Source organism: Taudactylus pleione, unplaced genomic scaffold (assembly GCF_031769625.1).
Source record: "Taudactylus pleione unplaced genomic scaffold, aTauple2 ptg000319l, whole genome shotgun sequence".
Classification (NCBI taxonomy): Eukaryota; Metazoa; Chordata; class Amphibia; order Anura; family Myobatrachidae; genus Taudactylus; species Taudactylus pleione.
In genome coordinates, this window is record NW_028284720.1 from 1,029,144 (window position 1) to 1,054,683 (window position 25,540).

Below are 25,540 nucleotides of genomic sequence, written 5' to 3' on the forward strand. Positions count from 1 at the left end.
TGGGGCTGTCTATGAAACCCTGGGCCAATCGTGTCCATGTGTATTGTACACCTCTGTATGTGAAAGCAAATAGGTACTGACAGTCAGGAGGAAGAGGTACAGAGAAGAAAGCAGAACAGAGGTCAATGACAGTGAAATGGGTTGCATTGGGTGGGATCTGCATAGAAATGACAGCAGGATTTGGCACTATGGGAAAATGTCTCTCCACCACCTTATTAACCCCTCTAAGGTCGTGTACTAACCTATAACCCCTCCCACCACTCTTCTTTACAGGAGAGATGGAACTGTTGGCTACACTTGCTGTGTGAGCTAAAATTCCCTGCTGTAAAAATTGCTCAAGTATGGGATAAACCCCTAACTCTACCTCCTGTTTTAATGGGTACTGGGGAATTTTTGGAGCTTGCCTACCACTTTTTAGATTTACCAGTACGGGACTTACATTTTCCATTAATCCAGTGTCCTGTCCATCCTTGGTCCAAAGAGAATCTGGATTTTGGGACATCTGATCTACCTGAGATGAATTTTTACCTGAACCAGTAGAGTGATACATTATCCTTTGGGGAATGTCCAACATATCCCTTACCTTGTGCGCAACTCTCTCTGGGATATCTAGAAATATACCATCAGGGGTACAATATATGACACATCCCATCTTACATAACAAATCCCTTCCTAGTAGGTTAGTAGGAGCAGCTGCTGCCAGAAAGAAAGAATTCCTGGTATGCAATGGACCGAAAGTGACCTCTGTGGATTTTGTTAAAGGATAATGTTGCACTTTACCCATTACACCCATTGCTGGTACTGTCTCGCTGGTCACCTGTAATTTAGCGGGGGATTTTATCACTGACCTGGTCACCCCTGTGTCTACAAGAAAAGGATATTTAGTACCAGCTACATCAACCATCATCACCGGTTCTTCTCTAGTATTTCCCATTAACCTCACTATCTGTAGACAACAGGTATGACCTGAACCCTAGCATTGACTCTCACCCTCCAATACAGCATTTACAGCTACAGTTGGAGCTGGTGACTGCTGGAAATTCCCTGTACTCTGTGTATTCCCTGGTTAGGGGGTCCAGCCTTCTTCACCCTACAGTTCCTACTTACATGTCCCACTTGGTTTCAGTTGAAGCACCTTTTGTGAGTGGGGTGGGTGAAAGGGTTGCAGTGTGGGTTGAGTGGTAGGGAAAGATTGTGGTTGTGCATAAGGAGTTTGAGGGTAATATGGTGGTTTTGGATAGTATGGGTTTTGTGGCTGTGTGTGATAAGTGGGGTAGGGTTGTGTTTGAGGTGGTGCAGATATGGTAAGGACATGTAGCTCTGCAGGTGCATGTGTGTCTGCTGGCTGTGATGCTACAGTCATTCCTTCTAGAGTTTGTATACTAACAGCCATTAGCTTCTTGCTCTGAGTGTCTCTCTTTTAAAGGATGTTCTTATCATGTTCAATAGCGGATTCTATGAGGGTGTCTACCGTGACTCCCCTCCAGCCAGGTAGTGAGGTCTGTACTTGGGTGTTTAGATTCTCTTTTAGACCACCGATAAGTACACTGATGATCATTCCCCTGTAATGAGTGCTATTTTTAATATCCTCTAACCCAGTGTACTGTGTAATAGCCTAGAGAGCTCAGTTACAATATTCCTTTGCATATTCACTCTCTTTTTGTTTTATGGGGAAAATTTTGCTCCAGTTAACTACTACTGGAAAATATACACCCAATAGAGTTATAATGTGAGTAATGTTACCTTGGTTAATTTCGGCTGTTAAGGGAACATCTCCATCCAATATGCAATCTGTGATAAACTTTTTCATGTCGGTATTTTGTGGAAGACAAGCCCTTAACACCACTCGCCAATCTTTATTGGTTGGCTTGTGAGCACTACCCAATTTTTCAAAAATCTTTTGCATTTGGCTAATTCCTTTTTAGGGTCAGGGAAATCATTCATTATGGAATTTAGCTCCGCTCTTGTCCAAGGACAATGCATTGCTACCTCCCTTGTGGGCACTACACTGTTCGCATCCGCATTCCCATTTGGAACAGTGATTGTCAGGATCGGATACAGACCGACCGCATTGCTACTTTTGACCTTGTTACCTGGCTGGGGATTAAGTCTACTACTGCTACGTATAGGGTTAACAATTTCCTCTATGGGTGCAGTGGATGGTAACACTTCCTGTACTATCACTGATGAAGATGGGGCCACTACTTGTGCTTTTTGTGATGGTGCATCTAACATGTGTACAGCATGGGAAATGGCAGACATAACAATAGGTTCATCATCCACATCATAAACATTTTCTTTGTGATTACTTAAGAGAGGGTACAAGTTACTTGTTACATTTTTATGGGTTTTTACAACAACAGTACCTGCATCCCCATCCGCATAGGGCAGTGGTGGTGTGCATGAACCACTGGCAGTACCTTCCGCAATGCTACCTTACTGCATGTGTGTACTATATTATGGTGTGCACACACCGAAGTTTAGCGCTATGGGTGCGCTCTCCTGTAACGTGCTCGTGACACTAGTTTTCATCGCGTGCACACCTTTAAGCCACACATCCCCCTCATGCTGCCACAACTTTAAGCACTCATTATATTTTAAATTTTTCATTCGAGATGCTCTCTCGGACATTGTTCAATACCTCCTTATCAAAGCTACCAATTCTGGGAAACGGTCTAACACTCTTCATTGTCATTTTAAACCATACATCACAGTACCTAATTGCATAAGCACTGTACCTAGTATGCATAATATGCTGTGCTGACCCAAGCGGCGCTTCCAACAGCAGTACATCATCTAACATCTAAACCGTTCGCTTGGCCCCCATTCTGGGATAACCCTAAGCTTTTCAATGGAGATTTAGACGGGTGAAAGACAATCAAGATACTTTCACTTACCTGTGGACATCTTAACAGGCCGCACCTACAAACCTATGGAAGAAAAACCAGGCTGCTTCCACTCACCTAATCCCTTTTTGATTACCTTTCAACTGCTAGCATGTAGGCATTCCAATAACACCTACCTTTTTCAGTGATTTTGTCTACCCACTACACAGTTCACAATCACAATTTAGCCAAAACTTTGCAGTTCAATTACAATGCTCAAGTAACCCTAACTGATCACTGAATACTGCAATCACACTGAGAGCTGAACCTACAACAAAGAAAACAACTACACCTGCTTGTGTGTATAGACTGCGGTATCTACTACTGAGCTACTAGGCTGACCCCTGCGCCTAGTACTTAAGGGTCCTATGATACCCTTAACTAGGGAACATGTTACCCCTACCAACAAATACTCACTGTTACACACCCTTTTTCTGCGCAGAAAAATACATATTTTCCCAGACTATAGAACACTGATCAAGATATTTACAACAATGCTATCTATCAATGGCTTTGATCAAAACACTTGGCAGCAATACCGGAAGAACGTATACGCTATTGTGCAACTAGTCACATACACAATAATGTGACTACTACACAAAACGTATTATTACTCTTACACTATATTGTGACTAGTCGCATACACAATAATGCGACTTCCCGTTTTTAACTCACACAAAAAAAAACTATCGATGAAGGAAAACAAACTTTTTCCTCCCTTGTCCCTGGATTCTTAATCAGCACTCCTAAAGCCACAATAACGGGTAGTGGACTCTCAGCAACAGAGTGGTAGCAGATTTCGAAGGCACAATGCATTCTCCTGCTATGGCGCCTCCACACTTTTGCTGAGAGATCGCTACCAAGTGTTACCTAGTGACCGGTAGCGTTATTTCACACTGCGAGCCCCCAACTATCGATTCCTGCCTGTCTATACCTTCTAACAATTTATTCCTGCCTATACCTTCTAACAATTGTCACTTCTCAACGTAATGAGTCGCACAAGAAATAAATGATTTCAGACTTTGAGTGTGGTTCCAAAGCACAAAAAGATATTATTCAATATAAACAGATGGTTACACGCTGTGATCTAAATACAATTAGTGCAAGTAAATCATACAGACCCAAGGCACAGTTGTTACATATGCATGCGCTCTTGACCCAGATACCGGCATCAGTAGAGAAACCTCCGTCAACAGCACAGCAAGAAGACTAAGATCTGAGTTCAGAGAGCCCACATATATACTCTTTACAGGGATAGGCAATACAATAGAACAGTTTGGCATGATTCCATTGGTTCTCCTTAAAGGTTCTACTGTTATATGATAGTTCATAGGTCAGTTCGTATGGACACAATGCAGCCTCCAACAGCCCTTTGTGTCCTTTTTACCGCTACATGCCAATCTATGCTGGTAACACTGTAGAGTACATTTTAATGTTTTACTCTCTATAGTCCATAGTTTGCAGACACATGTTGTGATCTTCTCACTGATGATACCGGTAATCTGTTGAGACACAGTGGATCAGTACAACACCAAACACCATCTGCATACCATCTACTAAACTTTAAATATTAAATAACCTTAAACCTTGAATATTACACTTTAATACAAGGGAACCGTTTATGTAAGTGTGCAGTGTGTAAGTATTGGGGAATTGAGAAAAGACTCTAGTTAGCACTGTGCGACTATGTGTTTGTGGAGTACACTATGGTACATGTTTTGCAGGGTTAATCATTTTATATGTTTTAATGACTGTATTTGTAAGATGAGGACTTTTAACTTCTTTCTATTGTGTGGGAATCGCATGACGCTAAATAATAGCATTGCCGTATGTACGTATAGTTGGCAAGATTCACTAAAATGGCGCAGGGCGGCCATTCGCAAAATGGCGTCTCATTGCCATTCGCAAAATAGCGTCATGCAGATTTAATTTGAAACCGATCCTGTCTCAGCCAATTATCCGGCTTCGACAATGTGTTGCTGGGTAAGCTTTTTTGCAGAAGCACCCCTTTCCACTGCAACTACCCATTCCTGTGAAAGGCAAGTAATCTGCTTTCAACAATTCCTGCCCTGATTCAGTAAGGATCGTAACTGCAGTTGCATCTCCGTAATCACGCACAGATCCATTGTGAAAATAAACTAATCAATTGTGATCGAAATGCAATCTCAGTACAACATAAGGATGCCCAATTCCTTTTACTCACATCCATAAAGCAGAATAGGAAAACCATCGGAATCATCAAGTACCATAGTAACATCACGTACACTTACACAAGGTCAGAACTCAGAACTTGCTAACCTAATCACACGCTATGGGAGCTGAAGCTGCGAATGTTGTCACAGTGGCTAATTTATGCACGCTCCCGCAATGGCACTCAAATGCACTTCTACATTTCATCACCACCCCCAAATGGCATTTCCTGTAGATCCCTATGCTGTGGGTCTGTGTAGCCTCTATGATCACAGTCCCAATGGCAGTGACTAGTTCTCGCACGCGCACTGCGATGAATACGTAGTATGCAACAGTCAGCTGTTTGCATGTGTATAAGCAACTGCATTGCTTGCTGAATCAGGCTATTTGTCATAAGCACCCCCTGCCCTTTCCATGTGCAGCACTGTGTTTGAGGTGGGGTAATAATGATACAATTTGTGAGCTGTCTCAGGCATTCATCAGTGCTCAAAATGTTACTGTAACTTTGCTCATTTCTACTGCTGATGTTTTTCATATCATCTTATGCATACATGCCTACCCTCCCGGAATTCACCAAAGGGTCCTGATTTTTCAGGTAACCACCCCGCACTCCCGGAATTGTATGCACTTCTCCCACATTCTGCCAACTTCTTAGTGCCAGGCCCATGTGTTAGGGGTGGGGCATAAAGGTGCAATTATATTCCAAACATGTATTGTCACAGCAAATTCCAATGAGGGGGCGGGGCTTATTGATGTGATCCATCCAGCCCCCAAACTCTGCCCACCTGCTTATCCACCCTGGGCTTCTCCTGGGGAGGAGAAATTATAAGTCGGCAAGTATGTCTTACTGTTAATTAATGATAATTGCAGGAATTATTTCCATTTACCAGACAATACCATCTTGCAGCCATTCCCTGTTACTGTGCTCATTTATGTGTGTCAGAAAGCCTCACTGTTCCAAAGCTGATGTATATTTTCTGAGCAGCGCTAGCACTTAATTTCATTGACTCATTCGTGCAACATGTATTTTTGCATACCTAGATTACTAAGAGATGTGCTGTAACATAGCGGCCACTTACCTGTGGGTACTTGTACACACTCAGTAACTGAGCCAACACTTGGCTTGTTTGAAAACCAGAATCACCAACAAAGCCTGCTACTTCCCCGTGTTCCATACAAGAATAATTAGGAGCATCCATTGTTCCTCCAGACAATATCTGCAGGACATAGTTTAAGGTTCCAATTGGATTCCCACAAGTATTAAATATGTGATAACCCAGAGTAATGTTGGGCAGAAGGTCAAGGTTCTTGTTAATTTCATCGATAGCAAAGATAAATGCCAAGATGCTTCTGTACTCTTCAATGTTAATACTGCAATAGTGTCAGAATATCCTTTGTATATTAAACCATTAAGCAACATAAATTTTTCAATTTTGACACTTTACAACAGGAAGTTAAGGCAGCACAAACAGGCAGAAGAGAAGAGGAAGAAAAAGGAGGGCAGTGTCCAGAGTATTCTCCAGCACATGCTCTCATACATCTGTCTGCTCTGGCTCTGCAAGGAAGTGTTTGTGGGCTGGTGGGAGTGCATAACTCCCAATCATCCCTATTTCTGAAGGACTGTCCCAATCTAAAGGGAATGAGCTTCTCTTTGGCAATAAGGATGTTCCTATTCTCTTGCAAATTACTTTTTTTTGTAAAACCACAGATCACTGGTGGTGCCCTAATACTTCATGTATATAATCTGAACTCCTAGGTATGGGACTGGCATGTTGTGTTGGTCTGTTAGATATGAGAGCTTACACTATTGTTGTTTTTTGTGGCAGTGGAGATCTGAGGGTATATGAGGAGTTCTAAGTTGCATTTAAGAAGGGCTGTTGGAGAAATGAGTGTCATGTGGGTTATTTTTGGGATGAATGATATGGGTGTGCCAAGATTTATTATACTATATTGGGTTTGTTCATCACTGATATTGACCATATTGTTGTCAACATCTACCCGGGAAGTTAGTTCAGTCAGTTTCAGTGACAAAGGGAATTAAGAAGCTAGCACAAAAATCCTAAACATTCATACAGTGTACAGAGGAGCAGTTGTGATTTAGATGATGGTGGTGATTTGGAGGTGAATATTCTGATGAACAAAAATTGTCTTATGGGCATGTTATGGGAGGTTCAAAGGAGATTCGCTGGACTGGTTGTCAACTAATATGAATAATTGCTCACATTGGAGGCAATTATCTGGTACAGAAACTCCACCTAGCATGGGGCAGATGCCAGATTCGATGGCACTACTGATGGTTGTTTCTAAAGACAACCAGACACACACTTGTACACCAGGGAAGGACTTATATAGACTAGCATTAACATAAAGTTGCAGACATGATGATGGCAAAAGACAGTAAAGTGGTCTCAACAGCATGTAACTCAGAATTAGGCCCTTAAACTCTTTATAGGTATGACAATTACATCTATTTCACATGCTATGCATTTCCTAGAAGATAATCACATAGAAGTTATGAGTCACTTCTACCTTGATCAAAGAGCTTCACTGGTTCAGGTGCTAATTGGATAGAATAGGTTGGGTATGGGATCCCGGTGCTCAGGATCCCATCAGTCAAAATCCTGATGCCATCATCTTGACAAGGTTACAATCCTGATGCCTGGAGGTAAGTAAACCAACCCTAACCCTACCCCTAACCCTCTATCCCTGCACCCTAAACCTTCCTCCCCCAGTGCTTAAACCTAACCCTGCTCCCTAGTGGTTAACCCTAACCATCCCCCTAGTGCCTAACCCTCCCACTAACCCGAATACTTAGTATTGGGATGCCGGCGGTTGGGATGCTGGTGCTGGGAATCTGAAAGGGGTGGCGATTCCAGGGGTAGTATTCTAAGTGCTGGCATACTGCTTGTCGGTATAATGACTACATCCCATATAGAACCAGATAAATTCACTCCAACCATAAACATACAGTGTAAAGATGTTCTATTATGCTGCATTGGGATGGCATATGGAAACAAGTTATGTTGTATATACTTTACAGATCTGACAATGTTCAGGGAAGATTATGTTGGGTACCTACTAAGGAAATGTCCACTTGAGTTGAAATCCAACTCAGACCTCTCACTAGGAACCTATAAATCTGGGTAGAGTATGTGTGTGCTGGTAGGAATTATTGCTCCAACAGGAAAAAACTATTAAAACATTTATGTATAAACTGCCAAGCACAAACTAAACAGGGAATAATATGCTAACAATACACTGAATAACAGGCAAAGTAAGTACAAAAATTTGATCAGACAACAGCCAGGGCTATATACACTGGAGAAGAGCAGTTCAGTTTTTGAGAAAACCAAACCCTCCTAAACTTGGGCTCCATCTGAATCTGAGCCCCGACTCAGGTCTACCCACCAAGGTTTGATTTCAGAACAAGGCAAAATGCCATTTTCATGGAAATTACGGATCTCGTGTGTTTTTGGGGACCATTTAACACAGGAGGGTGAATGGAGAGAGACGCCATCACAGCACCATTAGGGCAGAGAAAGTTTTAGAATGTAGGTGGAGTGGGTTGGAAGGGTTGCTGCAGGCATTTTTGTCACTGTGTGTATATGTGTTTTTCAGACACATTGCAAACTGCAAACATATAGGCTAATCTGTGTTGTGCTGCAAAAATAAGCTATTGGTTGTTAAAAAGTGAATTTTTCACAAGGAAATCTTTTCACACTTTAATATATATATATATATATATATAGTACAAATAGGTCCACACTCTCATCTTCAATAATAAATTGCTGGGGTGACACACCCATATGGGATCACAATAATCCTGTTCATGCAAAAGTAGAAAAAAAGGGGGGTAGCACTCACCAGTCTTCTTAAAAACATTTCTTTATTACATCTCAGTAAAAATTTTTACAGCATTTCAAAATCCGACGTTTCGGTCCTGTGCATGGACCTTTGTCAAGGTTAAAAATCAAGTGAAGTACAGCACATATATACCCATGTAGTTAATCAACGAACTCCTCCCCCAATCACTAAAAATATTTCACCTGTTGAAAACAGCAGATAACTTTAACCCAATAATCAAAGCAGCTAAATGAAATGCCAATATAAATAAGCATCATGTGAGGTCAATAAAGTAAAAAATCTAACTTCATACATTTCAACAATCATGTGTAGCCCTGCTGGCGTGCATCTCACATTCCTTCCACTTCCTGTGGTTTGAAACACACTACATCTGGTTGTCAAGGTAACCAGAACACAACTTCCCCTGCACCAGCCCTCCGAGTCAGTGACAGAGACACTATCCATACCAGAGAACTTAACGTCATGATAAGCAACTACAACAGTGTCTGATCTCAGTCACATGTTGCAAAAGAATCTGCACTATCATAAAACAAACAAGGAACTAATACACAGCACCCATGTGTCCCAGTAAATGTCTTGGACACAGCTACACTGTCAGGTAGTCATGGCAACCAGTATACAAATTCCTGTTATGCATTAGCTATATCAACAGTGTTCAAATTCACTGCCAGCAAATTTAACTCTATTGAGATCTCATTAACCCCAATGAGTTAAACATAATATTAAGATCTACCATTAAAAGCTTAAATGCCTCACAGTACAATATATAATAATACATGGACTTATTCACTGCCAGCAAATTTGACTCTATTGATATCCCCTTAACCCCCACGATATTTATAGGCATAATATTGACAAAATACAATTGCCATATCCAGATCTAACATCAAAAGCTTAAATGTCTCACAAGCTGATCAACACAAAATATTAACACATATAAACATTCGAATTCAAAGCCACAGACTCCACAGGAAAAAGCCAGCTACTAAAAAAATAATATGAAAAAAAATTCAAAAAAATATCAAAAAAATATCAAAAAATATCAAGAAAATAATATAAAAAAATTCCAAAAAATGTGTGCTGAATGGTATACTGAGTCCTGGTAGTGTACCGATGTTTTTTATTTTCTAACCACTGACCACCCGATTTGTCCAATTTTATATTTATTGCCCAAAATCCATAAAACCTTAGACCAACCACCCGGGAGACCGATAATATCGGCATGTAATTCTCTCTTTGCCCCTGTGGCCCAGTAACTAGATAGCTTTTTGCAGAAATGTGTCACCAGGATAGACAGCTATCTTGGGGACACACAGGATTTGATAGACAAACTGAGATCCTTGCCTATGGTCTTAAATGGTATTCTAGTTACTTTAGACATATCGTCTTTATATACTGTGATCCCCCATTCAGAGGGTATGACGGCTGTTAGGAGAGCTCTCCTTGATACACATGTGGGATCTCCACCCATTGAATTTTTGATGGAATTGCTGGAGATGACTCTAACATGCAATTACTTTAGATATGGTGACCGATAATATCTCCAGACAGCTGGGACAGTGATGGGCAGTAACATCGCACCGGCATATGCTAATATCTATATGGATGCCTATGAGAGGAACCACCTGGCCCCGCTGTTTAGAGATAGTATCGGTTTTTTACCGTCGATATATCGATGACATCATCTTGATTTGGAAGAGTTCTGAGGATGCTTTATTAAAGATGCTTGAATATTTAAATCAGGTGGACTCCCCTATTAGATTTACCATGACCTATGATAGTGCCCAGATTGATTTTCTGGACATTACCATATTTACCACTGACTCTGGGTATGGCTACAGACTTTACAGGAAACCGACCGACCGCAATACACTTTTAAATTACAGGAGTCATCATCCAGGTTCTTTAAAGAACAACTTACCAATTTCTCAATTTTTGTGAGTTCTTCGAAATAACTCTGATTCTGAAATGGCCAATACACTAGTTATGGAGATGCAACAGCGTTTCCTTGAAAGAGGATATAGTTTGAAAATGACAAACAAATGTTTGGAAAAAGCAAGAAAGATTTTCATGGAAGGCAACAGCAATAGACAGTATCCTGATGTCACCAACCCTTTTGTTATTACCACAACCTTTGACACTGCTGGTTCGATTGTTCGATATGCCAGTGCTTGAACACTGGCATATAGTTGCTACAGATCCTGCCTTGAAAGGACATATATCTGAAAAACCATTGATGAGCTTCAAACGTGGTCAGAATTTGAAGGATATTCTAATGCGACCTTGTATGAAGAGATCACATAGAGCCCAAGGGTGGCTTAATCAACTTAAACCTGGTTGCTTTCGGTGTGTTAACTGTACCACATGCCGGAGCATGATGGTTGGACAGTTCTTTCACCATCCACACACAGGACGCAAGATCCAAATACGACATTGTGTCACTTGTACATCTGACCATGTGGTATATATTTTGACGTGTCCATGCTCCTTATATTATGTGGGTAAAACCATCCGTCCTTTTCGTGAGAGTACTGGCTAACCACTGATCTTCCATCAGAGCTGCGTTATCTAATGGATCATCCGATAAACCTGTGGCAAGACACTTCCATGAAGCACATCACGCCTTATCATCCTTAAAATGCATGATTATTGATCAGGTGCCTTTGCCAAGGAGAGGTGGAGGTCGGGCAAAACTATTGCTGCTAAAAGAAGCAATGTGGACACACAAGCTGGATATGATCTATCCTCGTGGCCTTAACGTAGCCATGCATTTGGGAATGTTTCTGGATTAAAAGATTGCGGATATATATTGGGGGTACACTACCAGGACTCAGTATACCATTCAGCACACGATTTTTGGAATTTTTTTATATTATTTTCTTGATATTTTTTGATATTTTTTTGAAATTTTTTTTATATTATTTTTATAGTGGCTGGCTTTTTCCTGTGGAGTCTGTGGCTTTGAATTCTAATGTTTATATGTGTTAATATTTTGTGTTGATCAGCTTGTGAGACATTTAAGCTTTTGATGTTAGATCTGGATATGGCAATTGTATTTTGTCAATATTATGCCTATAAATATCGTGGGGGTTAAGGGGATATCAATAGAGTCAAATTTGCTGGCAGTGAATAAGTCCATGTATTATTATATATTGTACTGTGAGGCATTTAAGCTTTTAATGGTAGATCTTAATATTATGTTTAACTCATTGGGGTTAATGAGATCTCAATAGAGTTAAATTTGCTGGCAGTGAATTTGAACACTGTTGATATAGCTAATGCATAACAGAAATTTGTATACTGGTTGCCATGACTACCTGACAGTGTAGCTGTGTCCAAGACATTTACTGGGACACATGGGTGCTGTGTATTAGTTCCTTGTTTGTTTTATGATAGTGTAGATTCTTTTGCAACATGTGACTGAGATCAGACACTGTTGTAGTTGCTTATCATGACGTTAAGTTCTCTGGTATGGATAGTGTCTCTGTCACTGACTCGAGGGCTGGTGCAGGGGAAGTTGTGTTCTGGTTACCTTGACAACCAGATGTAGTGTGTTTCAAACCACAGGAAGTGGAAGGAATGTGAGTTGCACGCCAGCAGGGCTACACATGATTGTTGAAATGTATGAAGTTAGATTTTTTACTTTATTGACCTCACATGATGCTTATTTATATTGGCATTTCATTTAGCTGCTTTGATTATTGGGTTAAAGTTATCTGCTGTTTTCAACAGGTGAAATATTTTTAGTGATAGGGGGAGGAGTTCTTTGATTAACTACATGGGTATATATGTGCTGTACTTCACTTGATTTTTAACCTTGACAAAGGTCCATGCACAGGACCGAAACGTCGGATTTTGAAATGCTGTAAAAATTTTTACTGAGATGTAATAAAGAAATGTTTTTAAGAAGACTGGTGAGTGCTACCCCCCCTTTTTTCTACTTTTATATATATATATATATATATATATATATATATTTATTTTTTTTATATTGTTTTTACTAGTGTATGAGGGCAGAGACAGTGTTGTTTTCAAGATTATTTGTCCAAAAAACACTGTTCTGTGTCTTAGCTGCATCCCAAAGAATTGGAATCTCTTTTCCTGTTATGAAATAAATTATATCACCTAAAAAAAAAAATCCTGTCATCTGGATTAAAAATCTGCAGTCTATTCTAATTCAAATTAAATCGACTTTTTCAAGAATTGTGTGTTGAGGTGCAGCTTATATTACTGTTCTACATGTATGCTATGGTATCACCATAATTTGCTCCCACAAACAATTCTTGCAAAGGAGACATTTTCTGTTCCTAATGTATAAAAGAAAATGCTAGTCTTTTGTAAACGAATGTGAAAATTTCCATTGTGTGTTTTTCAGATATAGCTTATATTACTGTAATAAGTGGGTGTTGTTGCGTCCCCATCAGCTGCACACCAAAATTCATAAGTGTGACAATTTTTTTTTTTTTGCTGGTGTAAAAATAAAACAACTCCAGTCTTTTAATAAAACTTCATGATAAAGGTAACAGTCCCGCTCTTCACTGTCTCATTGTATTGTCACTTGGTGTGATGGCTGTTAAGTTCAACTACAGTAGCTTTATTCCTGTCCTGGTGTAAAAATAATATCAATCATAGATCAATCGATAGAAGAGCAGGAGATATCCAGTACTAGAGCTACCAGTCATAGTACTTCATCAACATCTACAAAAGTAGTTCATAGAAAAATAAGGTGTAAAGGGCACCTCAAATCTAAGCAGTATTCCAAAATCATAAAGAATACATTATCTCTAACTATGAAGGAGGAGGATGTTGTTTGTATCAAAGCTGTAAATCAGTCACCAGTGACAGCTATTCTTGCCAGTGACAAGAAGAATATTGTATAAAGGATGAAGGAGCTGCACTGATAATGTTGGTCACCTTGTGTATGCTGCTATTGAAAAAAAAATAGGGATACCTCTATTCCCTAGCTAGGTAGAGAACAAAAAAAAATCACAGTGCTAATACAGATACATTAGAAATAGTATGATGTAAAAAATAACTAATTTATTAAAGCAAAGATAAAGTGGTATCATGTAAATCATATTGCACTTAAATATTTCCTAATACTGGTATACACCACAAACAAATACAACATAAAGCTAATGGGGATGGACCACCAGACCTGCCATGTACCCATCTGATTTGCCAGATAGATGTACCTTGCTTTACCAGCAAATCCTCTCCAAGGGCACCCACAGTACCTTGCCTGGAGGACTTCTAATATGCAGGAGGGTGAGCAAATCCAGATTTTTTTTACGCACTCTGTGGAATGGAGTTATCTAAAGTGGAATTTCCACAAGTATACAACTGATATTGCTAACCCAGGATATCAACACAGCACAATAATCAGAAAAACAGATAGAAGTGTATCCCCTAGATATCCTCCAGCACACTAAATTGTACCTGCAACAATACTTGAAAACTATATATTATAATAGAAATTCAGAGATATTTGTTGCATACATTTGCAAGTACATGGTAAGCTGCCAGGCTAACTTCAGGGCTTCTCTGATACTGGTGGTCCCTGCTCTGCATAATAACATTACCCATTCTGGACCATGTAATTGCCTGTTGTAAGGCCTCATGATAAAGGCACATACAGAAATACATCCAAATTGATAAGCACAATAATCATAACAATACATTGCAGTTTTTATACTGTTCCAAGACTTTCTATTACTATGATTCAATCATATTGAACAAAGGACAAAAGTATATTTTTGCAGATAAACAGTGCAGTTTTTTATTATCTGATAATGTGAATGCTTTATGTTGTATTTGTATATGGTGTATACCCAGGGTTGGATTAAGGTTTGTGGAGACCCCAGGGCAACTGAGATGTGGGGGCCCCACCAATATAATTGATAAACTGCCCACCCCCTCTACTAGTATGCACCTTACTTTAAAAAGCCAGGAGCTCTGTTCATCAGTTCCCACCGCAAAGCTCACCACGGTGGTCCACAGCTGTGGCTGATGTCCTGGGCCTGGACCACATGCTGACTGTTGGGTCATTGCTCCATATCACTGTTCACTGCTGTATGATGCAGTGTTCCACCAGGCCCACAGAGATGACAGGAGGAGTGGCCTTGATGGGAGGTATGGCTGGGTTGCTGGGTGCCTGTGCATTCCCAATGCGACCTTGCACTGCAGCCATCTGTGAGGGAGAGTGTTGCCCGAGTCGCATTCACTAGTCTTGCCCAGACTGGGCTCCCCGGGAGCTGCCCAGGCTGAAGCAATATGTGCAGCAGTGTGGGGGGCCCAAAATGTGTGGGGGGCCCTGGGCAACTGCCTCATCCACCCTGTATAATCTGGCCCTGTGTATGCCGGTATTAGGAAACATAAAAGTGCAATAGGATTTACGTGATACCATTTTATCTTTGCGTTTTATATATTTTAATAAATTAGTTATTTTTTTCACAGTAAGATTTATATTGTATCTTTATTAGCAGTGAATAGCACTGGGATTTTATTGTAGTGAAGAAGTAGGCCTTTTTTATGTCTGGGCATCATACCAAAAAAGGTCAAGCTCCATGTGGAATAATTTTTTCCCAAATCCTGATAGCATTTATCATGGCACCTGTACCATTTGTAAGATCAAAGGTAAATTATAGTGGTAGGGATGTTAACTATCTAGGCATCTCATCCCTATTACATAATCTGCAGAAAGTTCATGCAAATTATTTATCAAAATTTAAAAAATCCTTTAGTAAAACAAGCATCAGCTAACAGCAGCATGGATAGATCCGAGGACACATACAGGGGCTCAGAGAGGGGGATAGCAGGTACTAATTACCCAGGCCCAGACTTGCTAAAGGGGCCTGGTGGGGGCCCGGGTCTGGGTTGATCCCTCCCTCCTACATCACAGCAGCCCAGCACACACTTCAATTTGCTGGGCTGTGCTGGAAGAATGCTCACCTGGTAGAGGAGAGATCACACTGATTGCGCACCCCACTGGCTATTCACCATGCTGAAGGGCTCACAGCACTCCCCCTCCCCAGTGTCGCCGCACCGCTTGGGGGCGCTGCAAAAATGTTAATTATTTTTTTCCCTAAAGGGCAGTGGTCATGCCTCCAATGATAAGGTCACACCTGAGGCAGCTATCAGCACACCTGCACACGTAATTGACACTGCCAACACCTTTATCATCAACCTCCTCATTAATTGGTTGGAGATGGTCCTCCTGCATTCAATTTGAAAAGGCAAATTGAATCCTCCCCTACACAGAATTCCCAAGAAGAATCATTGAATGTTAGGGCAGCTAATGCTGCTGCTATAGGTGAATATTCTTCACAGAAGGCGACCAAGAAGACTAGTAACTTCAAACAACAATTGACTGTGAAACTATAATTTGCTAGTGAAATCACACAGCCATGCACAGCAGATCAATAAAACCATGATGGTTACAGTATGTTAGCATTAGATCTTGATTCCAATATCTGCCAGGAATGTATCTGGTTTTAGACAATTATTTTAGATTAACCATTTAACTGACAAATTTTTTTTCCAAAAACCGCTCCAAAATTGTTGTTTTTTTTTTTTATTGAATTAGAAGAAGAAAATCTTTTTAAAACTATTCCAACGCAATTTTTTTTAAACACCATGTACCATAAAAATAAACATTTCTATGGTATACTGAAGTGATGGCCATTGACAGCTGTTACATCGATGGCCGATGGGTTCAACCATCAATAGAAATAATCAATTGTTTGAGCCCATCTGCCGATGTTTCCTTGACAGTGGTTGGGGGGCTGCTCACACAATCTATATATATATATATATATATATATTATATATATATATATATACACACACATACAGTATATATTTATATATACATGTGTATATATGACATGTGTATATATACTTACATACACATGTCTATATATTACACGTGTGTATGTATATATATATATATATATATATATATATATACGCACACGCATATATATATATAAATATATTTATATATATATATATATGTATATATACGCATATGTATGTATATATATATATATATATATATATATATATATATATATATGGAAAATACAAAAGGTGGAAACAAGCACCCAATAGTGTGATACTATTATAATAAATGTGACACGCACCACACAAATATGTTCTGCGTACCGTATAGACCTAATTCATAGGCATGTGGTATAATATCTTTCGGGAACCTCACTCCTAGTTTCCCTTTGCTGTGGTCCTCAGAATACATGAAAAATACAAAAGGTGGAGACAGACGCCCAATAGTGTGATACTGTTATATAATTGTAACACGCACCACACAAAAATCTTCTGCATACCTCGTTACCTAATTCATAGGCATGTAATATGGAATATTTTGGGAACCTCACTTTTCTTCCCTCATATAATATGGTCAGATGATGATTGCCAATTATCACTGAGCCCAGTTAGTACATATAGAGACAAGATAACACTCTCATGGTGTAATACTACACAGAATTTTAATACACACACACAAAACACATATACACAAAACAATTACATTAAAAAGATGTATCAATAGCTTATCTGATGTCTGACTTAGCCAGAAAGCATTGGTCACACTGTCCTCAATGCGTTTCACCTCTGATGCTCAAATTGGCTGGGCTTCGTCAGGAGGATACTATGAGAGGGTTTACCCCTACCTATATACCTAAAGTTTAATTGCAGAATTAGAAAATGCCCAAAAAGGCTAGATCGGATGTCTGGTGGGCGCCGCCATTTTGGGACTCATTGCGCATGCACGTGACTACCACGTATCGCGGGAATTCCACGAGAGATCTTTCAGTGTGTCTCCTCTGTATAGAGCGTCCTCACTCTGTATGATATGCCCGACTATGTTAGGGGCTTTGCATGCTCCTAATTAGCCACCCATGTATTTCTGGGAAGCCGGCGGCCATTTTCTCAAAGCTCCTTGTCTTTCCCTGGCCGGTGCCATTTTATGTGAGTCCAAAAGTGCATTGCTAAAAGGGTTTAACTTAAATGGCAGGGATATATTTGGCAGTATAATCATTCTAATGACTAATATAAAATAGTTCATAAATGTATAAAAACTATTACAATAAATAATTAATAATTCATATACCATTACTTAGATATTAAGAATAATATAGCAAAAAAATACATATATATAAAAGATATATATGAATAAATAAATTAATAATTAAATTGCAATATAAGTAACCTAGATATACATAATTAAAAACAGTCATCTTAATATAAATACCATAAAATCATAAGAAGGATGTAAATTCATAACTTTCGTTTAAACCACAGCTGACCATTGTATTCAAAGTACAAATCCAAAACATCTCCCGCTGCGACAGTTTTTTCTCTCTGTCACCCCCTCTATCACTCAGCTGTACACATTCAATGGCTTTATATTTTAAGCCTGTTGGATCTCCATTGTGGTATTTAAGGAAATGTTTAGGTACCGAATGATTATCCACTTTGTTTTTGATAGCCCTAACATGTTCCTGTATCCTGAGTTTAACATTCCTTTTAGTTTTCCCCACATACTTGAGATTACATGGGCATTCTAAAACGTAAATAACCCAAGCAGTGAGGCAATTCATTTTACTAATAATCTTATGAGATACTGTGTTATTATAATTAAAAAAAGACAGCTACTTACATAGTTGCACATATTACAACTATTATATTTAAAAAACCCGTTATTGTTTAAAAAATGTGTTGCGGCCTTACCCAAGGGCTTCAAAGTGCTATGAGCCAAGTGATTTTTCAGATTCCTTTCTTTTCTAAAGGCTACAGCTGGTTTCATTGGTAAGACTTTATTCAAAATTGGGTCAGTTTTTAAAATATCCCAGTGTTTATTCAGGATCCTTCTTATTTCTCATTCTTTGTTATTAAATTGTGTGACAAATACAATATTCCTTTCCCTGTTATCCTTTTTCTTATATTGTAATAATGTATCTCTTTTTACTGCATGAACTTGTTCTTTCGCTTTCTGTATACATTGCTCTGGATACTGTTTTTCTCTGAACCTTTCCGAAAATACCTCTATTTGTTGTTGACAATCGGTGTCACTGGTACAGTTTCTCTGAATACGGCAAAATTGTGAAAAAGGAATATTAGTCTTCCAATGTTTAGCATGGCCACTATTAAAATGCACGTAGCTATTAGAATCTACATGCTTAATGTAATTGCAACTGATAATGCCTCCATTAGCTCTACTAATCACTAAATCCAAATACTCAATCTCAGTATGACTGAATTTGGATGTGAATGATAGATTATATTCATTGACACTCAGATATTCAATAAATTAAACAAAATCCCCCTCTGTGCCATTCCATATAACCAGAATGTCATCAATATATCTGGCGTACATCACTAATTGATCTTTTAATCTGTGATTACCATAAATGTACTTCTCCTCCCAGCTTCCCATGTGCAAGTTGGCGAAACTGGGAGCAAACATCGTACCCATAGCTGTACCTTTTATCTGAATATAAAATGACACCAAAAATTTAAAATAATTGTGATTCAATATGAATTTCATTAAAGTGCAAATAAATTCTTTATGCTCGCTACCAAAACTTTCATAATTTTCTATAAATTCCAGGCAACTCGAAACCCCCTTATCATGTGGGATAGATGTATAAAGAGATTGTACATCTATGTTTGCCCACTTATAGGAATCCTGCCACTGTATCTCCTTCAGAATCTCTAACATAGCTGTTGTATCCTTTACGAAGGATTTAAGTGTCTGTACATATTTATTTAAGAATTTTTCAACATATTTTGAACACCCTGATGTCAGGGAATCAATTCCCGCCACTATTGGGCGCCAAGGGGGATAAATAAGTCCCTTATGGATCTTTGGTAATTGATAAAAAGTGGGGATAACTGGATTGTTTTTAATAAGAAATTGATATTCACTCTTCGTAATGATACCCCTATGCATAGCATTTACTAATATATGATGAAGTTCGTCCACAAACACTACAGTTGGGTCCTGTTCTAATTTTCTGTATGACACCAAATCTCCAAGCAGTCTATTGGTTTCTTTAATGTAATCATCCCTATTCAAAATGACCAGGCCTCCTCCTTTATCTGCTGGCTTAAATATAAGTTGATTGTTGCTTTTTAGTTTCTTTAGGGCCTCCTTCTCAAAGTTGGTCAGATTTGATCTTTTTAAATTCTTATCCTCCAGTGTCTGGAAGTCTCTCTTTACTAAATCATAAAAATTCTCTATTTGAGTACTTTTAGATTTAAGGTATAATACTTAGAAGGGGGTTTCAATCCTGATTTTGATGCTTCATCATAATTTTTCAGTATACCTGATTGTTTTTTAATGTAATGCCTTTTTAAGGTCAAATTTCAAGTAAATTTATTAAGGTCAATAAACATCTGAAATGTATTCATTTTTGTGGTGGGGGCAAAAGGAAAAACCATTATTCAGTAGTGAAGCCTCTATACCAGTTATTTCAAACCTGGAAAGATTAAAGATACCTTGTCTCTGGAGGATATCATTACTAATCACTTTAGGTTCCATCTTTTTAGGTTTCTTTCTTCCTCCTCTGTTCCCTCTTTTTCTTAGTATCTTCTTTTTAAAGGAGACGCTTTTGTAGACTCTTGAATAGGTACTTGGAGTATCTCTCCCGAGGCAGTGTACTAAATGGAGGTGTTTGGCAATCACTTTCTTCCTCTGATTCTATTCTACTTAATGCTGAGAATCTGTTATTTTGTGGAGGATATGTCGATCTCTGGGTAGCAGTGTTAATAGGTTTAAAATATCTAGGTTTCTGTGTTAGGTTTTGCCATTCACTCGTATAAAATTTTTTATTACTATTATTATTTTGATTTCTGTTATTATGGTAACTATGACCACTAGAATTATCGAAATGCCTATTGGACACGAGGCATCCATTTTTACTCCATTCTTGGATTCTATTATGAGTATAATCTGCCTTATCTCTTAAGAATTTCCTTTCTTTAATCTGTGTGACCTCTACTCTGGCTAATTTCTTGTTAAGAACCAATAGGTATAATTTAAAATTATCATCATTCTTTTTGGGTTCCAAAATTGATTCCTTATTTTTAATTTCTTTCTCAATAGCTTCTAAATCATTCCTTTTCTCTTTTATAATAAGTTTCATGAGTTTTAGTGAGCTCTCGTGTAATATCTTTTCCCATTCCTTCTGTAATGTTTCGTTATTTTGACCAAACGTAGGTCTCTTCACTAATCTCAGGCCTCTTGGTATGCATCCCACTTTAACATTTTGCTCAAGAATAGCTACATCCCACCATGCCCGAATTTCTTTATTCAATAACTTCTCCACCTCCCAAAACAGATCATCTAGACTCTGATCAGGACAGGACTGAAACAAAATAGGATCTTCATTAAAATTTCTTTTGCAAATACCTGATCTGCTATCACCTCTAATACTCCCACTGAACATGTTGGAGTGACTTTGTGAGATCGGTGATGATACGGTAAAGCAGCTAATCTGTCAAACAACAAATAAATAAAAATAAACAATACAAGTACTGATCACAGTGCTGTCCGAAAACAGGTATTTCCAATAAAGGAGACAGTCTCTATTCCACCAAGTTCACTTTTGACACACTATAATACCAGTTCTGAAGGTGCCTGCTCACAGTTTCCCAGGGTTGACCTATGCTGTACGGTCCTCAGATAAAATGCAAAATACAAAAGGTGGAAACAAGCGCCCAATATATATATATATATATTAGTGATTTTTTTTTAGTGCATTTACAAAGCCCAATCACTGTGTCCAGCAGTGATCGGGCCCGGGCTGGAGTTGCAGCCAGCAGGAGGGGTCGGGGACAGGAAACTAGGTAACTGGCCTGGGGAGGAGTGAGTGGGCTGCTGCCGGATACGCAGTGCGGGGACAGAGAAGTAGCCCCCACCGATGCAGCTGCTGCTTCTGTCATTTTCTTACAGGCAGGCGAGGTGAGTGAGCTGCTGGCTCCCCGGGGACAGAGCAGCAGCCGTGGCTGACAGGAGCTGCAGCTGCTACTTCTGTAGCTCCGATGTCGCCGTCAGCCAGTGCCGGTGATGGAATGGGTAGGAGGAACGCCGGCTCCCTGAGAACAGAACAGCAGCTGTGGCTGACAGGAGCTGCTGCTTCAGTAGTTATGTCACTTGCAGCCATCACTGGTGTAGGAAGAGGTGGGAGGGCCGCCGTCTCCCCAGAAGCAGAGCAGCAGCAGCGGCTAACAAGCCACCGCTGCTGCTTCTATAAGTTAAAGCCACACCGGAGGGGACAAGGGGGAGGGGGTCCCTCCGGCTAGCCAGGCCGGGGACACAGCAGGGCAGCCACGCAGCGAGGGGGGTCACGCCCGCTGCCCGATCACTGCTGGCCACAGTGATCGGGGCACACAGGGGGAGTATCGAGTGATGCAGAGGGACCAGCAGGAAGATCAGCTTCCCGCAGCCGCACAGTGGGCATTTTGACAGGTCATATCAGATACGACCATAGCAGATAAATCCCAGTCTGGTATGGTCGTATCTGATACAACTATGGCAGGCAAGTGGTTAAAAGCAAAATGTAACAGGGTCTGAGTTTTGAAAATGTGTGAGTATAGCACTATATTTGCTCATTTTTAGAACTCACCCAATGTAATAGAGTGCACATTTTTAAATAGACCTGCTTTAGGCAAGCAAATATAGCCTGGCAGGTGCATGCGAGTTACACAGAGGCATGCACAGATCATTGAGATCCGTGCATGGTTCTGTGTTAAACAAACCCTCTAAAATTGTAAAATATAAATAAAAAATGGCATGTGATCCCCCCCTAAATGCACGACCAGCTCCGGGCTTTTCTGAGTCGATCCTGGTGTGAAAATACAAGAGAAAAAAGACAGTGGTCCCCTGTATTTTCATAAACCAGCACTCGGCACAGTGAGCCAGTCCTTGTTGTGGAAATACAGGGAACAAAATTAGTATGCGTCACCTGTATTTTCAAAAACCAGCAACAGACTCTTTCTAGATGGATTGAAATGTCACAACCATAATGCCACACCTTGTCCCTAGTGTTGACTGTTTACCCATGTACAGTAGAAACCATATGGATACCTGTAAAAAATGCCATACTCGCCTACCCCTTGGTTCCAGTCCTCTTCTGTCCATGTAGGCATCGCAGCCAATGCATTTCTATGTGAAAAGCCATAGCTGAGCCATCATTCAGAAAGTATTGCCCATAGAGGACTGTACTTATGTCCATGGCTCTGGTTTTATCAGGTTTTTTCTTCTGAAGATAGTGTATGCCTACATGGAGACAAGAGGACTGTAAGCAAGGGGTAGGTGAGCATGGTATTATTTTTTACAGGTAATATGGTTTCTACTGGACAAGGGGATACAATCTAAACTGGTGAGTATGTGGTGAGTATGTGTGAGTGAAATAAAGTTGTACTTTTATGTGTGTGTGTCCTGTGTTTATTTTACTCTTTCTATTGCAAGTGAACTAGAGGTACCAGTGGACCCTTAATGCTCCACGTTCTGGTACTTGTGGTTATCCAAGTACCAACATGCCAGTGAGGCATGCTGAGACCTCTTTTTCTACTGTAAAAAACAATAGTATTTAATCTATCTTTCACACAATCAAATCGGCACAAACCCGGGATATTTGCCCAGACGCAGGCACCTGAGGGGTGCCCTGGAGAGTGGGAACCCCTTAATTTTTGGAGTCCTCAGCTCCCCAGGGTTTTTCAGGTTCAGGCTGAGAAGCATGGGATGATAATGCTATGGCTAGAGGACCACATGAATTGGTTCCCACTGCTGTAGCATTACACTCCTGCTAGAAAGAGTCTGGTGCTAGTTGTAGAAAACACAGGGAACCCCTACTTATTTTGTACTCTGTATTTCCTAAACAGGACTGGCTTACTGAGCCTGGGGCTGTTTGATGAAAATACAGGAGACTTCTAAGTCTTTTTTCCCTGTATTTTTACAACCAGAACTGGCTGACAAAAGCATGGTGCTGGTTGTGCTTTTAAGGTGGGACTCCATATAATTTTTTTACTAAATAACACTGTTCTAGGTTTTTTTATTAACACAGAAGCCTTAATGGATCTCATGTGAGTCACACTGTTACATTTAAACTTGCAACCTATTACATTTATGAATTTGAGGACAAACTCGCAACTTCCAAATGTGTGAGTAGGTTCAAGTTTGTCCCTCACAAACAACTTGCACCCTATTACATTTGGCCCCATATGTTTATGGTACCAAATTCCATCTTGATTACATTTTACCGACTAGTCCAGGACATTAAAAAAAATATTCTTGGCCTAGAATCACTGTGACAGCTCACTAGGTGGGTGTATTGTCTTCAGCAGCAGTATCATAGCAGGTCGGCTATGCTCTGTATTACTGGCTTTACTAAGAGACATACTTGTGTCAAGATTTTTGTGACAGTGCGCCGAACACTGGAGGTACTTACTGGGTTCGGCAACATTGGACTGACAGGCAACGGGCAGAGAGTCCTTGGCACCCACTGCAGATGCATCCGGCTCCTTTTGGTGGCTGTGACAGGCATCTGCTGTTCTCATAGAAGTGCGCGTACTGGCCTGTATTAGATTTAAAGGGTCAAGCTTGTCAAACGTGAAGTCATGTTTGGCACAGGATTGCATCTCGTCCTTATAAGAGGGAGTCTCTGGCACCACACAAGTTCCAGAGTATAGGCTCTATTACCTTACTCCAGCATTCCTGTATTACTTGGTTGCTGACTCCTCTTGGTACTCCATTAGATATCTGGTTCTGGCCCTGTAATTGAGAAATGTCTGCACTCACTTCGCACATAAAATAAAATGCTAGGGTGCTCCTCAGTTGGAAAATCCAGAATAATACACATCAAATAGATACATCCAAGATAGCATCAAACAAGGGCACTCACTAGATTTGACACAGAAGTGTTGCAAAAAAAGTCTTTAATATCCTAATATTGTCACATATGGTCACATAGGCAGCACATCAACATTTCAAACCATTTGTGGGTTCCATCTCAAGACTTGCAATCCAATTCCCAAGGATTTGCACAGCGACTATCAGATGTCAGCAATAAAGGAACAGCTATAGCAGGTTCTGAACTTGGATATCCTTTGTGACCTGCATACATCTGCTCCCTGGTACGGTTTTGCTCACTTGGTTCTGACCCCACCTGTCAACTATGCTTATAACCTCTCTGCTGCATCCAGAGTACACCAGCGCCTATATAGGGGAACCTATTTTGAGGGCTGCAACCTGTGTCTCGGATGCAGCAAAGTCATACCTTCTTGTGAGAGTCCCTGGGGAATACCACCAGCACCTTTAACTCTGCACCTCAGAAATAGGTAAAGCCAACCCCTATATATGGGTTGCATCCCCTTTCCTCCGAGAGTTGTGACACTTTTGGAGAAACTCAGGGATGTGATAGCAAAATGGCTTACCCTGCTAAGACTCTCTAAACGATTTGTAATTTCTGATAATACAAGTAACATTGGACCTGATTCTGATGTGGATAGTAATGCACAGCATCAGGAAAATGGCTGTGCAATACCATCCAACTAAAATGTGAATGCAGCAGGTGGTCTCT

At 40.0% G+C, this 25,540-nt stretch overlaps 1 pseudogene; it reads right to left on the reverse strand.

Annotated features, from left to right (window-relative positions):
• The window catches only part of LOC148509556 (uncharacterized), a 49,257-nt pseudogene extending 24,658 nt beyond the window's left edge, over positions 1–24,599 (reverse strand).
• Positions 24,600–25,540: the final 941 nt, after the last annotated feature.